The sequence below is a fragment of the Mirounga angustirostris genome, unplaced genomic scaffold (assembly GCF_029215605.1).
Source record: "Mirounga angustirostris isolate CCGP_5_RB_7025 unplaced genomic scaffold, mMirAng1.0.hap1 SCAF_7, whole genome shotgun sequence".
NCBI lineage: Eukaryota > Metazoa > Chordata > Mammalia > Carnivora > Phocidae > Mirounga > Mirounga angustirostris.
This window is the reverse complement of record NW_026991715.1, coordinates 21,816,791-21,833,499: the sequence shown is the minus strand read 5'-3', so window position 1 is coordinate 21,833,499 and position 16,709 is coordinate 21,816,791. Positions and strand designations below refer to the sequence as shown.

The 16,709-nt window shown below is 41.4% G+C and overlaps 2 long non-coding RNA genes across 18 annotated transcripts in view; both read left to right on the top strand.

Annotated features, from left to right (window-relative positions):
• The window catches only part of LOC129046293 (uncharacterized), a 57,727-nt gene extending 42,245 nt beyond the window's left edge, over positions 1 to 15,482 (top strand). Inside the window, exons 2-4 of the long non-coding RNA XR_010412983.1 lie at positions 2,553 to 2,604; positions 3,523 to 3,584; positions 11,346 to 15,482. This is a non-coding gene — a long non-coding RNA (uncharacterized LOC129046293). The remainder of the gene's footprint in view (positions 1 to 2,552; positions 2,605 to 3,522; positions 3,585 to 11,345) is intronic.
• LOC123855860 (uncharacterized) overlaps positions 1 to 16,709 on the top strand; it is a 456,844-nt gene that overhangs the window by 42,455 nt on the left and 397,680 nt on the right. The window lies entirely within an intron of this gene.

Here is a 16,709-nt window from a genome sequence, read left to right as displayed (position 1 = left end):
AAGTCAGTTAATGAGTAACATGTAAGTATGACACAGAGTGGTTTTCATCCTACCCACACTTGTTCTAAAGGAAAAATAAATGTGTTTGAGAAATGCACCTTTCAGTTTACCAATATGAACACCGCACAACTGTGGATTTAGGCAGAAAAGTCCACGGGAAGGTAAAGACGTGAAAGAGTGAGGTGCAGAATCTTGCAGCATCTAAACATTTAAAGTGGGGATGCTTTTCTTGGATCCCCTGGGCCTGAGCAACAGGGTGGAGAATGTGGATGAGCTTTGTAAAGCCTTTACACATGCAGGAAATAATCAGCCCACAAGCATGCCACAGCTGATGTTTGGGAAGATGCACGAGAGCTTTCGGGCTGCCCCGCGTGGTTCTTGGGACCTGAAGAGTTCTGGAATTCAGATGGAAGGAAAACGTACAAAGTCAAGCTCAACATTCAGGCTGTGTATTTTGCTGGGTCACAGGCAGCTGTGACCTCTATCACGGCCGCCGCCGCCACCACCACAAAGACAGAGAATCGCTAGGACGTGAGGGTTCCAGCAGCATTTCTGCTGCTTTCTGGCTCTGGAACCGTAGGGGATCCCAGACCAGACCTGCTGAGCTTGCTCTCTGCCAGGCCTGCCTCACAATATTAGAATGAAATCGAGGAGATTCTGCTACATATTATTGTTATTTCAGACCCATATAAAGCAGGAAGCTCACAAGGAGAGTTTTTTTGTGTGACATTATTCCCTCACTCAGTGTTCGTGCCCAAGGAGAACATCAGCGTCCCTCCACCAACATTCCTAGCAGCGGCGAAGGATCTGGTCCAAAGTAGCTGCGCTTTCTCTCTCCTTATTCCCCTTGTGATTGGTCAGTGACATTGGAGGACGGCTGGCTCAAGTGAAGCACACGGACTCTGACCGTGGAAGAGAGCAAAGTTTCCTAGGAAATCACACCTTTAGCCTTGGCCTTGTGAGCTCTTTGCCCTAACCAGCTGATAACCAGCGAGGCAAACCATGACAGCTGGTCACCGTGGTTCCTGGTGCCATCTTGCTGCAATTCTGATGCTACCTGCATCCCGCTTCGCTCCTTGTCCTCCTCTATAGTGCCGTATCTGTATTGTTCTTGTCCCCCTTATTTCTGTGTTGCAGTTGTGTTGGAAAGACATCAAATAAAGTAAGTTCTACTAAGGTGTTGGGTTAAACAAGCCCGTATCATACTTCGCATACTAGCAACAATCTGCAAGCTGGTTTCTGCTCCTTGTAAACTAAAAAGTATCACCAGTGCATATATTAATAACTATATGTTAATGCAACATTATTTGTTACTGTCTCCCAGGCAGGTTTGGATTTTAGGTGGGGCAATGCTTAACTTGTGAGAGAATGTCTCTAAAGGAGGGAATTCCAGTGTCACCAATCTTTGGACATATTTTTCAAGAGAGAAGCTATTGACTCATCAACAATATTTTATTAGCAAAACTCCATGCTAGCCACTGTGAATGACAGAAAAAAATTATAAGAAATGGGTTCTTGATCCAATAATGTAACTAGGGAGAGACACCATACATAGTGGAAAAGTTAATTAACTCAGGAGGGAGGGAGGCAGTAAATCAGGCTGATACTGCCTAATATCTTTTGAGTCTCTGTAGCATCTCTGCTAGATAATTTCAAAACAATATCTCAGTCTCTTCTTGTCCAAACCACATTTTTACAGATGATGAAACTGTATCTTAAAAACGTTAAGCAACTTGGCCATGATTAAGTGGCCCTAAGAATGTGGTCGTGCTGGAATTCATTCATTCATTTACCAAATGTTTATTGAGCATTTAAATGGAAGTGAGACTATGTTTATTTACATTTAAAAGGAGGCAAGATCTTTCGAATCTGGGATGATTTAGAAAAGCCTACAGGAATAGGTGGAGTTTGTGTTAAACTCTGAAGAGTGAGGAGAGGTTGGAAAAGCAGAGAGAGAAGCCAGCGAGTAAGTACACGGGCCAGCTGTGTGTGTGTGTGTGTGTGTGTGTGTGTGTGTGTGTAAGGGGAGACTGTGTTGGTGAAGAAGGTAGTAGCTTTGAACACTTAGGTAGAGGCTGAATGATGAAGGACCTCGCATGCCAGTGGCTAGGTCAAGCTTTATCTTACAGGTAATAGGAATAAACAGATGAATGCTGAATTTCATGGCCACGTAGATGAAGCTTTGAAAGTTGAAAATGACTGCAATCATCTGATGATAGGTTATTTCACTTAGGCGGCAGCTACCAGTCTATGGGAGGCAACTCTGAAGTCATTGAAACAGTACTGGCTGAACTCTTATGTAAGATGTTGAGTTGATTCCTAATCATAAGAAATTGTGTCAAAGATGGGGTGTGCTGAAAGTCTAGAACCCAGGGGTCACAAACTCAAATACCTTCAAGAACCAGAAAGGTAAGACTGTGAGGTGGGGATGGAAGCAAGCAGAAAGTGGTAGAAAGGGGCGGTGTGCATGTTCTCCCCAGAGACATTCAAGTTGTTGTTTTTGTTCTTTTAAATTCCAGTATAGTTAACATACAGTGTTGCATTGGTTTCAGGTGTACAATATAGAGATTCAGTGATTTTTTACCTTACTCAGTGCTCGACATCGTAAGTATATTCTTTTTTTTTTTTTTTTTAAAGATTTTATTTATTTATTTGACAGAGAGAGAGCGAGAGCAGGAACACTAGCAGGGGGAAGGGGAGAGGGAGAAGCAGGCTTCCCGCCGAGCAGGGAGCCCGATGCGGGGCTCGATCCCAGGACCCTGGGATCATGACCTGAGCCGAAGGCAGACGCTTAACGACTGAGCCACCCAGGCGCCCCAATCATAAGTATATTCTTAATCTCCTTCACCCATTTCTTCCATTCCCCCACTTAACTCCCCTCTGGTAACCACTGGTTATAAAGAACTTACATAACTCAACACCAAAAAACCAAATAATCCAAATAAAACATGGGCAGGAGACAGGAACAAACATTTCTCCAAAGAAGACATCCAGATTATGTTTGGACCTTATGTTCAAACAGGAATGAGGTTCTGAAGGCATACGACCACAGAGAGAAAAATGTGACTTCTGATGCCTTATTTTTAAGATTAATGGTAGTTGACTGCTGGATAGTAATCCACATCAGCAGGCACCGAACTACCACCGTTTGACCCCTTCAATTGTTTAGACATGGCCTCTGCTCAAGGCATTCCTAGCCTTTGCCTCAGCTTTCATTTTTGTGTGTGAAGATTAAAACAAAGGCCAGGCGATCAAAGATAAACAACTGGTGTAGGACATTTATATAAATATAGCTATAAAAAGAGCATACACACTGGCAAAAAAAATGATAGTAAGTAGAATACAACTAAAATAAAGATAGCAGAGACTTTATTATCTCCTCCCATGGAAACTGAGATTATGGAAACCTAACAAGACACAGAAACTGACAATTAGCAAGCAGTTTGAAGCAAGACCACCAGTGATTCAAATGTCTTATTTTGCTGATGCTCTCCAATAAGTCACATGTTATATCTTTATCAGTAGAGATTGTGAAGAGCTTGTGAACTAGAAAACAGAACAATGAATTTGGGCTCTCTCACTTGGTAAGTTGAGTTAACATCTCTGGACTTCTTTCTCTTCTACCGAATGAAAGATATTAGGCTAGATTTGGCCTGCTGACAGCTTCTCTTTGGCCTTTGCCATGTTTCATAATTAGAAGTTTTTTAAACATTTCATATAGAACATTGTTATCTGACCTTGCCTAAAAAATAGGATCCGTGTGGTAATAGTTGACAGATACTAAGTAATAGTGTCCCCTTGTGGTGGGGCTGATCTCTGCAGTCTGCCTCTGTCCTCAGCTCTCCCCAATTGCTCATTCTGCCTGCTTTGATTCACTGGGTTCTCAAAATATGCTTTTGGGTTCTAAACCCCCAGCCTACATAATGTTGAAAGTCTTCTCTAGCTCTAGCTCCTTAAACTCGACTCACTGAATTTTCACTGTAAGAATTTTTTTCTTTTTAAAAAAATTTTTTTAAAGATTTTATTTATTTATTTGAGAGAGAGAGCACAAGTAGGCAGAGTGGCAGGCAGAGGGAGAGGGAGAAGCAGGCTCCCTGCTGAGCAGGGAGCCCAATGCAGGGCTAGATCCCAGGACCCTGGGATCATGACCTGAGCCCAAGGCAGATGCTTAACTGACTGAGCCACCCAGGTGCCCCAGAATGTTTTTCTTTCTTCAGTGAAACAAGGTCCGTAGTTCCAGAAATTAGTCTTGTGCAATGATGATAATCTTTGGTTATTATATCCAGCCGTTCTGAAGTCCAGAAATATGGACCTGATATGCCTGCTGGTGTTCGGTTAGGTAAAGGGTGGGGAACCTTTGTCTTTGGGCATTTGGTCTTTATGATGTAAGGGAAGGAAATTTGGAAACCCAGGTTCCTATTCCTGCTCCGCCACTCACTTGGGTATGTTTTTCACTGCTCCTCACTGTATTTAAATTTACAAAATGAGTTGAGATCATTGATTTTAGGCATTCTGTTAGTATACATTTCTGTCAATTTACATTTTTATAATTTAAACAGCAATGTGCTGGTCAGCTGATTTTCGAGGAAAAGCAAAGCTTTGATTTGTAGCATTTGCCAGAGTGTAAATGCTCCCACCATGGCTGGTTTTAAGCTACCAACGTGGTGCCATTGAATGTGGCTTTGGGAAGAGATGCTGACAGTTAATTCTTGTGAGGTTGTAGGAGCTGACTTCCTCACAGCACTTCAGACATTCAGACATCCCAGCTGCAGTATTTGGCAAAATGTATGAATTTAGCTCCAGAGTTACCAGATTGAAGAAACTGTGTTCTTTGATTTAAGTATCAGTATCTTTAGACCTCCTGCATAGTTCTCGTCTATTCTGCCTTTGTTTGATTTTATACAAATTGACAATTATTTCCAGAGAAATATCTATATGAACATTGTATTATTTTTAGTGTCTCCATAATGGATTTTTTTGGTATTTTTTATTGTGGCAAAATATACATAATATCTTAATTGTTTTAGAGTGCACAGCTTAGTTCCATTAACTACATTCATAATGTTGGGCCATAGTTTTTTAAAATACACTTTTTATAAAACAAAATACACAAAATATAAAAAAGAAAATTAAGCAAGCCCCTATAATCTTCAGTCTCCAGAGATAAGCACCACTGACACTGTTAGCATTATCAAAATTATGTCTTACTCTAAAGGATTGTCAGAATAGCTTGGTAATCCTGGAAATATAACCAACATTTACTCAATATGTGTGGTTTTTTTTTTTTGAAGATTTTATTTATTTATTTGACAGAGACACAGTGAGAGAGGGGACACAAGCAGGGGGATTGGGAGAGGGAGAAGCAGGCTTCCCGCTGAGCAGGGAGCCCGATGCGGGGCTCGATCCCAGGACCCTGGGATCATGACCTGAGCTGAAGGCAGCCACTTAACAGACTGAGCCACCCAGGTGTCCCTTAAAGATTTTTAAAAATTTTTAAGTAATCTTTACACCCAACGTGAGCTTTGAACTCACAGCCCTGAGATCAAGAATTGCACGCTGCACCCACTGAGCCAGCCAGGCGCCCCTGTTTGTTATAATATTTTAAGATTTCCCCAACTCTCTGAATTTCAGGGATTTCTTCCCCATATTTTGCTGTTGGATTACAGGGCCAGGTCCATATTTTATTTAAAAACACAGACTCTCTATGTTTGAATTCTTAGGATGCTACTTAATAGCTTTAGTGTTCTAATCTGTAAAATGGGAATAATAATGGTATTTGCCTAACAGGTTTTCAGAAAAGTGAATTAGTCCTTGTAAAGATTTTGAATATTGCCTGGCACATAATAAGCACTCAGTAAGCTGTTATAATTATTGTTACCAGCATTTAGAATAAAATCAGAGGGTCTCAGTTAAAGTAACTGTTTTTGAGGATTTAAAAAATAGCTTAAGATAGAATTTATATAACATAAAGTCCACCTGTTTAATGTATGTAACTTAGTGATGTTTAGCATATTTACAGAGGTATGCAACCACTACCATCCTCTCATTTTAGAATATTTTCATTGCTTCAAAAAGAAACCTTGTACCCATTGGCAGTAACTCTCCATCCTCCTACCTCCCTGCTTCTCTGCTCTGGGCAATCACTGTTTCCTGTGTCTATGGATGAAACACTTCATATAGAGACAGAAAGTATCTATTCTGGATATTTCATCTAAATGGGATCATACTATATGTGATCTTTTGTAACTGGCTTCCTTTACCTAGCATACTTTTGGTTTTTTGTTTTTGTTTGTTTTGTTTTTTAAGTAGGCTCCACACCCAATGTGGGGCTTGAACTCATGACCCCAAGATCAAGAGTTGCATGCTTTACTTCCTGAGCCAGCCAGGCATCCCTCGCCTACCGTGTTTTCAAGTTTTATCCTGTTGTAATATGTATCAGTACTTCCCTTTGATGATCAAATAGTATTCCATTGTATGGATATGCCACATTTTATGGATCCATGTTTCAGTCGGTGCATATTTGGATTGTTTCCAGTTTTTAGCTATTATGAATAATGCTGCTATGGAAATGTGTATACACGTTTTGTATGCACAGTTGTCTTGGTTACATAACTAGGAGTGAAATTGCTATGTTTAACTATTTGAGGAACTGCCAAACTGTTTTCCAAAGTGGCTGCACTATTTTGCATTCCAATCAGCAATAGATGAGGGTCCCAATTGCTCCGTATGCCTTGCCAACATTTACTATTTTTTTTTCTTTTTGCTTATAGCCCTTCTGGTGGATGTGAACTGGTATCTCATTATGTTTTTGATTTGCATTTTCCTAATGACTAATGATGTTGAGCATCTTTTCTGTGCTTATTGGCCATTTGCATACCTGTTTTAGAGAAAAACTGATTCAAATACTTTGCCCATTTTCAAACTGGGTTGTCTTTTTATTATTGAGCTGTATGCTTTATGTGTTCTGGATATAAGTCTCTGTTCAGAAATGTGATTTGCAAATATTTTCTCCCATTCTATAGGTTTTGTCTGTTCACTTTGGTGATAGTGAGGCACAAAGTTTTTAAATTTGATGAAGTCCAATTTATCAGTCTTCTCTTTTATCACTTGTGCTTTTGGTGTCAGACCTAAGAAATAATTGCCTAACCTGAGCTCACGAAGCTTTCCTCCTATGTTTTCTTCTGAGAGTACTATAGTTTTAACATTTATGTAAGCAGAAGGTCTTGGATCTATTTTGTGTTGATTCTTATGTGTGTTGTGAGGTAGGGGTCCAGCTTCATTCTTTTGTACATTGTCCTGGTACTTGACTCCTTTGCCAGTTTTTGCTGGCACTCTTGTTGAAAAGACTGTTCTTTTCTTATTGAATTGTCTTGTCCCCTTTGTTGAAAATGAATTGACCACAAATGTTAGGATTTGTCTCTGGCTAACTGATTACTTTTAACAATATAATTAGCGACTTATTCTACATCACTGTTCCTTTTGAAGACATGGACTTTTATCTTTTTTATGCATCTCTATGTAAATCCAGGGCCAGAGTTTTTAGTATTTTCCCTCTATCATTCTTGATAATCCCAACATCATGTTTTTTATTTTTATTTTTTAAAGATTTATTTATTTGACACAGAGAGAGAAAAAGAGAGAGAGGGAGAGCAGGTGGAGTGGAAGAGGGAGAAGCAGACTCCCCCCTGAGCAGGGAGCCCAACGTGGGGCTCGATCCCAGGACCCTGGGATCATGACCTGAGCCAAGGCAGAGGCTTAACAATTGAGCCACCCAGGTGCCCCTTGACATTCTGTTTTTTAGATGGTTGTTTATTTCACCTGTTTGTAACAATGGTAATAACAAAGAACACTAATAATGATGCCTCTCTACAGAATCTCCAAGGCATTTAGAAGAGCATGAATTACCATCACTTAAGGACAGGCAGAGAGATAGAGATTCATATACTAATGCATTTCTGTGTTACTGTTGATTACATGTCTTCAATTTGCCATTCATCCCCCAAGGTTTTAAAACAGTGAAGAGCAGCTGGGCTGACTTCGGAAGGGGACAGAGACAGTGTTATCTGTAATGGTTTGGTCTTGAGAATTGAGCTCATAGGATCTTTTAAGATACGAGTTGGGTCATAAGCGTGCAATTAATTTGTGGAAGAAAAAATGCACATGGCTAATAAACAAAAAATATTCTCTACTAGTTATCAAACAATGCAGAAGACGACCCAGTCGGGTGGCCAATGGGCAGGTTTTGTTTCGTTTTTTTGTTTTTTGTTTTTTGGGGCAGAATTTTTGAAAGGCCACCATGTTTGTGGTGATGGTGGTTGGCTTCCTAACACGCTTGTGTGCAGTACCGGAGGTGAGTCTGGAAGAGAGGTATCGTCCTCATTTTGCAGAGGAGAAGGCTGAGGCTCAGAGAGTTTAATGAACTCATCCCGTGTCTCCTAGCTTGTGAGTGACAAGGCTGAGACTCAAATACAGATCCAGATGCTTACCATCTCCCCCACAGGCACAGTGAGCATTTAGCCCAGACAGCTCAGATGTCATTTTGAGATTTCTGGTAAACCAGAGTTTGAATTCTACCTCTGCTTGACACACCCATGAAAACGCTGTAAATTAAGGTGGAGTTTGGTGATTGGACTGAACCATCTCTTGATGGCTGCGGAGACATAGGCTGTTTATCTGTGAAACTGTGTTCTAGTGTTTTTGTTGGGTTTCTAGGGGCAGAGGATAAAGACTGGAAGGGAATTTAATCATTGTTAAATTTCTATATGCCTGGCACTTTACACAGAGAAACTTACTTAATCCTCTTAATAACGCTAGGGAATAGGTATGTTTCTCACCATTTTGAAGATAAGATAACCAAACTCAAAATACATTGTCTCTTTTTCCTAGTCCACACATTCAGTGAAACGGCTGCAGAGCTGGGATTCAGGGCAGGATTGTGGAATCCAAAGCCCTGTGTCTTTCAATTATTTACACACAGTCTCCTGGAAGTAAAGTAAAGCACATGGTTCCTTGTCCCCTCAATCCATTTACATTTTACATTATATTTTCTGTTCCCCCGTCGCGTGTCATGGACAGTGTCTTCACAGTGTTTGTGTGTACCCATGGTGATGCCTTTAAATGGGTTTCTGGAGGCTTTCTCTTGATTGCTCTAGGTCTGGGCTGAGCCTAACAACCTGCCTATAAAATTCTCTTTCTTTTTAAGACAGGACTCTTGGAGCAATTATAGTTGGAACTCCTGAGGAATTTTTAAAAAATTAAATTCCTCTACATATAATTGGTACTCTGCTAGCAGTTTTGCTAAATCTAAAGTAGAAAACAAAGCAGAAGTCAAAAGACCAAAAGCCCCAACCATCGTGCCTGCTTATAAGGAAGTCAAAGAAATCTAACCTAAAACCAAACCTATCTTTCTAGATTAAAAGGAACTTAAAACCAAAACTTACAGGTCGACACGGTAAGTGTGACAGGACAGTGCAAGTGTGTTATAATCCCATTTTCTTTCTTTTTTCTTAATTGTATTTTTTCCTTCCTTCCTTCCTCCCTCCCTCCCTCCCTTCCTTCCTTCCTTCCTTCTGATGCTCCCTGGTGGTCTAGTGGTTAGGATTTGGTGCTCTCCCTCCCCTTTCTTTTCTTTCTTTTCTTTCTTTTCTTTCCTTTCTTCTCTTTCTTTCTTTTTCTTTCTTTCTTTCTTTCTTTCCTTTCTTTCTTTCTTTCTTTCTTTCTTTCCTTTCTTTCTTTCTTTCTTTCTTTCTTTCTTTCTTTCTTTCTTTCTTTCTTTCCTTCCTTCCTTCCTTCCTTCCTTCCTTCCTTCCTTCCTTCCTTCCTTCCTTCCTTCCTTCCTTCTTTCCTTCTATCCCATTTTCCCTTCACTGGAAAATCCTGAGTTCTCTTGAACAAACTGAGTCCTGGATTGCAACTATGCTTTTCAAGGCTTTCCTAGCATTGCTTCTTGTCCCCCTCTGCTTGAGTTTTCTTTTTTCAGCTTGAATAACATGAAAACCCTCAAACCCTGCCAGTTCTTCTATGCAATAACCCTATAAGCAAAATACACTTGTGTCATAAGTTAATATGTCCTAGGTTCCTAAAGTGTGTGGGATCACTCTTGTTTTTTCTCCAGCCCTTGATGATAAAGGTGGGCAACCACAGACCTCCGGTCACATGGAGGCTTCCTGTCCTTGAGATGCTAAAGAGACCTTTTCTATACAAAGAGGCAGCAGTCCCTTCTCGTCTGTTTTTCCCCCCGCCCTAGGTCTGAGACCTGACACTTACAATTCCTGGTCTGGGTCCGTTGGCTTCACTTCCCTCTTCTGGAGCAGGCTCTTGTAGAAAATGATCTGTGCTCGAAAGTTCTGCTGGATGATCCTCCTTGTTGGCAGGGCCTGCTCCCTTTTCCACATCTTTTAGAGGCCACCTGATCTCCAAGAAACTCTGGGGAGTACCAGGAAGGAACTTGGAGTTTACTCCTGATCTGGCCAGTGACAGCCCTTTCAGCCAAGTGGCCTGTTCTTCCCTCACTATACTAAGAGCTCCAACAGAAGGTTTCTCTTTCAGACTCTGCTCAGACAGACGTGATCAGCCACACCTGAAACACACATGTGTGGTTCAGTAAATGACCACAGCGACATTCTTTGTGATTCCTAAGATCACATTACCTTCTCGCCTCAAGAACTTCATCTTATGTTGATGCTGGTGTGGGTCACTTACACTGACCCCTTACTCATGGGGACCTAGGTCTTATTCCAATCTTGTTGTCTTTCCTCCTTTTAGAAGATATTGAGTATGTGCTACCTCAGAGATTCCTCCCTCATTCTCCCTAAATGGGCTTCAGCTTCCTCCTGTTTGCATGACTAGACCTTCTTTAAATTAAACATGCCCGGGGCTCCTGGATGGCTCAGTCAATTAAGCATCTGCCTTCGGTTCAGGTCATGATCCTGGGGTCCTGGGATGGAGCCCCACCTTGGGCTCTCTGCTCAGTGGGGAGCCTGCTTCTCCCTCTGCCCCTCCCCCTGCTGTGCTTCTCTCTCTCTCTCTGCCAAATAAAAAATTAAATCTTAAAAAAAATATGCCCAACACAACAGCTTTGATATTCATTGTTAAATGATATTAGCAGTGTTTTTTATCACCCCTGCCTCATCTGCACTTTCTATAATCAGAAGATACTTTTATTTTTATTTTATTTGTTTTTTTCAGAGTATATTTTTAAAGAAATGTGTTTTGTACTGTATTCGTCATGGTTCTTTGCTCACAGTGGGGGTTCAAATATAAATATTGACTGATGATAAATCTGTCATACTAGAGAAGGCTCTTTCACAGTGAAGTTAATCTTTTTTATTTTTCTTTCTTTTTAGGTGTTCCACCATATCACTAATGCAAATACTACAGTTGCTCATTAATTAGAAGAATAAAAAAAGGACGTTAAAGTTTTTTTTTTTAATTCTGTATCAAACAAAAATCCAAACAATTATTGGGCTGAACTCAAGTGATAAAATATTTTAAGTATTTCGTGAATTTTAATCTGAGACCATTGTAAAACACAATCATCTCTGTAGATGATTTACTTGCATAGAAAAAACTGAGACGAAGATTTACATACGAAGAGTCCAGTTTGCTTGAGTTTGAGGCCTCGATAACAGAATGAGATTTCCAGGCATGAGATTATTAAGAATGCAGATAACTTTTATTCTCTATCCTCCCTTTTCTACTCTTTGAATCAAATTTTGCCCTTCCACCCTGTGTTAGATTGAAGGCATCGATGATCTCAATTAATTTAATGTCCTCTATCCATATCCCTGTCCAGTAACCTTGTAGTTCCTGCCCACCCTAACTTGGGCTGGTCTTGTGACTTGATTTGGCCAGTACAGTGCGGTAGAAGTGATGATGTGATGATTCTTAGTGTAGACCGCAAGAAGCCTTGCATGTTTCTGCTTCCTCTCTGGCTTCCCTCTGGTCACCATGACAACATGTCTGAGTTTGGGGCATGCTCCATGTGAGGCCACATGGAGGAGAGCTGAGTCATTTTAGCCATCATGGAGCACTCGGCTCCCAGTGGACCTGCCATCTGCCACAGCCTGAGCCTGCAAAAATCTGGCTAAACTAGATCAGTAGAACTACCTGCCAACCCGTAGCCTCCTGAGAAACAAGTTATTTTTTAAAAAAGATTTATTTATTTACTTTAGAAAGAGAGTGCATGAGCAGAAGGGGCAGAGGGAGAGGGAGAGAGAATCTCAAACAGACTCCACGCTGAGTGCGGAACCAGAAGCTGGGCTCGATCCCAGGACCCTGAGATCACGACTTGAGCCGAAACCAGGAGTCAGGCACTTAACCGACTGCATCACCCAGGCGTCCCGAAACAATAGCTTTTTAAACCCATATGTTCTGAGATGGTTATGCAGTCATAGCTAACTACTTCACATCCTATATTCATAATACTAATAGGATAAGATGATAGAAGCTCCTCCCATAGGCTATTATTTTTTAACTGTTGTCAGCCGTTTGAGCTAAATGAATGTACTTTGAGAGTGTCATCAGTTTCAGTAAGTGACGATGGGGAACTTAGGGAGTGCAGTGGAATCTTCGTGGGATAATAGTCCCATATACTTCAGAAGCCGATTATCATTAGAAATAAGAAAAAACAGTTTTAAAATCAGGTAGATGACATGTATTAAAGATCTCAAAGCTGTAGTTGGTGGACCTACAAACTGTTGACATGACATCCCCAAACCATCATACCCACCCTCTCGGGTAGTGCTCCCACTCCCCTGTTTGGCTGTACCCACCGCTAGCTCTTCTCAGGTCTTTTTTTTTTTTGAAGATTTTATTTATTTGACAGAGAGACACAGCAAGAGAGGGAACACAAGCAGGGGGAGTGGGAGAGGGAGAAGCAGGCTTCCTGCGGAGCAGGGAGCCCCACGTGGGGCTCGATCCCAGGACCCCGGGATCATGACCTGAGCCAAAGGCAGACGCTTAACGACTGAGCCACCCAGGTGCCACTTCTCAGGTCTTTTTACGGAAGTCCTTCTTCTGACCGCTCCATGAGCTACACTGGAGGGCTTTGCATTGAAGGGGCTGCACCAACAAATCTGACCTCCAACCCTGCTCATGCCTCAGGCACTAGGCCCTCTGACCCACTAAGGGTTTAGTATTTGTGTACTCTAGTTTTCTTTTCTGCAAAACGGTGATGGGGAAGATAAGGCTTTTAAGAAAGTTAGTCCACGGTTCTTTTGATCACTGGTAGAGATAGTTTCTGCTGATTTAGAAACTTTGTGTTATGGGCCAAAGCTTTAGCAAATATTAACTCTCATTTTACTGCCCTTATTGTTAACAGCCAGATAAATGGAAGTTCAGAGATTTGACATGATGTGGATGGATCCAAAGTCACACACATGACTGGAAGCAAAGCCATAAATATAGTAATAGTTTGTACTTTAGAAAAAAATGGAAAATCTGTCTCCCTTTTCTTGGTAGGGATATGTAACATAGTGATTCTTAGGCCGGTCCTCATAAATCACACGTGAGCCCTTCAGACCCAGGAAGGAACCTGAGGCCTACCAGGGGCATCTTATCAACCTGGGAAGCCTATTGTTGACCCCTCATTAACTCATTGATTCATCTTTAAGGAAAATAGCAGGAATAGGCACTCAGATGGGAAAGTTGGGGCAAGCAGTTTCATAGTAACGGTAGGTTTTATAACAAGCTCCAGGCCAGGTGACTTTATCCCCTTTGTGCTCAGTTTTCTCATCTATAAAATACGTGCATGGAGCCAGTCAGTGTTTTCCTAAACTGTGCTCTGTGGACGATTTCTCTGGCCTTTGTGAAAGTCAGGAAATGCTGCATACAAGGTCTGTCCCTTAAAGACCTTTGTGAAGGTCTGCATTCGAGAAATCTGTTCAACTTTATTAACTCAGGCTTAATAGAGATCCTGGAAACCTCTTAAGACCCTATAGGAAGAATCTCATTTTGGAAATGTGGAGGCAGATGATTACCATGACTTCCTATGGCTGCAAAGACATCTGAACTAATAGAAAGATTTTGATTCTATTGCAATTTACTGCCAAGTCCATTTTTTACCCAGGAAGGAAATAGGAAAAAAAAAATCATATTTTCTTGATTGTCTACACTGTCAGACACTTAGATATTTTATGTAGTCCTTCTTTCTTTCTTTTCTTTTTGAGAGAGAGAGAGAAATCTTGCGTGTGAGTGGGAGGGCGGAGGGGCACAGGGAGAGTGAGAGAGAATCTTAAGCAGACTCCACCCCAGTGCAGAGCCTGATGTGGGGCTCGATCTCATGACCCCCAGATCATGACCTGAGCCAAAATCAAGAGTCTGTCGCTTAACCAACTGAGCCACCCAGCCACCCCCTTATTTATTTTTTGCAATACCATATGGAATATTATTATTCTCACCAATATTGATCTTAATGACATCATTTTTTTCCATAACCAGTACAGTCTTATTGAGAGAGGAACAGGACAGCATCAATGTAGAGTCAGTGGGCTCAGTCCCTGATACTCTTTTCTATCTGTACACATTCTCTAGGTGATATTATCCAGCTGTTAAATAATATTTATATGATATGATATTTATAGGATATGATAGGATATTATCCAGGCTTTAAATAGTATCATATGCTGATGACTGTTAACTCTCACAATTCCCCTCTGACTGTTCCCATACTAAATAAACATCTCAAACTTTGTGTGACCAAACCAGTGTTTTATTTTTTTTTATTTTTTATTTTTTTAAAGATTTTATTTATTTATTTGAGAGAGAGAGAATGAGAGACAGAGACCACGAGAGGGCAGAGGGCAGAGGGAGAAGCAGACCCCCTGCTGAGCAGGGAGCCCGATGCGGGACTCGATCCCGGGACTCCAGGATCATGACCTGAGCCGAAGGCAGTCACTTAACCAACTGAGCCACCCAGGCGCCCCAAACCAGTGTTTTAAATTGAGAGTTTTCCTCTAGACTTTTCTTGCCTGTTTTACCCTTCATAATTGGTCTCCCCATCTACTTCATTGATCAAACAGGAATTGAGGTGTTGCTGATTTCTCTCATGCCCTCATTCCCCATATGCAGTCCATCAGCAAGTCTGTCCTGCCAGAACACTCCAGAATGTGACCACTTCTCTCCATGGCTATGCCTATTTCTAGTCAAGCTACCATCACCTCCCATGCAGACAATTACTGCCATGTTGTTCTCTCGGCTTCCATTTGTGTCCCCTTTGCAATCAGGAGCTGAGATGATCTAAAAAATAAATATGTAGGTGCTGTCACGGTGGGTTTGCTGAGGAAGACCGCCTGCCTGGTGCGATTGGTTATATGTGAGAGTCCACACAAATGGCTAACAATGTTGTACACAAAGACTCTTGATGTTCTTGAGCAAATTCCTAAAAATGCAGCCTATGGCTCGCATGCAAAACAGATTGCAAATGAGAAGTGGAGTCTGGTTAAAGTGGAGCCAGATGTTAAGAAATTAGAAGACCAGGGGCGCCTGGGTGGCTCAGCTGTTAAGCGTCTGCCGTCGGCTCAGGTCATGATCCTAGGGTCCTGGGATCGAGCCCCGTATCGGGCTCCCTGCTCAGTGGGAAGCCTGCTTCTCCCTCTCCTACTCCCCCTGCTTGTGTTCTTTCTCTCACTGTGTCTCTCTCTGTCAAATAAATAAAATCTAAAAAAAAAAAAAAAAGAAATTAGAAGACCAACTTCAGGGTGGCCAGAGGGGATACTTGAGGCTGCAAATGAAGTAAGTCTGGCAAGAAAAATGATACACTGGAAACCACGGGAGCCTTTGGTGGAAGAGCCTCCTGTCAACCAGTAGAAATGGCCAGTGTAATCATCATTAAATGACTAGTGTGTTGATGGGAAACTGATGTAATTAAATGTTCTGTTACCATAAATAAATAAATGAATAAGACCATGTTGCTTTCCTCCTTAAAACCTTCTGGTGATTTCCCATTTCATATATATGGAGATTGCGGTCTCTGGCCTTGACAAGGTCTTCTTCGCTCATGTCTCCAACCTCATGTGGCTGATGCTTCTCTACCTTGGCTTCCTTCCTGACCTGCCGTGTACCAGGCTTGTCCAACCCCAGATTGCTGCCCTTGCCGTACTCTCTGCCTAGATGGCTCTTCTTATCATCATTTATTCTTGGTCCACATGCTACCTCCTCAGGGATGCCTTCCCTGACCACCTTGTCAACACTAATCCCAGCTTGTGCCGAAACTATCACCTCATTCTGCTTTACTTTTTGGAAGAGTTGTCACTCTCATTATTTTATTTGTTTATTTGCTACCCCCCTCCATATTTCTCTCAACTAGAAATATAAGTCCAGGAGACTTTCCATCTTCTTGTTGTGTTCAACCCCGTATCTCCCCACTAGTATGTATCAAAGTGCCTGGTACATACAGTTGCTCAGTAGATATTTATAGGATTGATAAAATAAATGTTATTTGTCTTGTTATATTTTCCAGCCATTTCTGTTCGGTGCACATTTAAAAATAAATGCATGCAAGGCTACATACAGTGACCTCAAGCAGATTTCAAACAAATGGACTATTCAGAGAAATTTTTAAATGACATTATTATCTGTATGGGATTTTTTAATGTGCCAAAGCTCTGAGAAAGAAGAGAGGACCAAGCTGTTAAAAAGTTGTCAAATACTTTTGCACTGAGGCAGTGGGAGTTTGGAAAGGATAAATGTGATTCTGGTGTAGTTTTGAA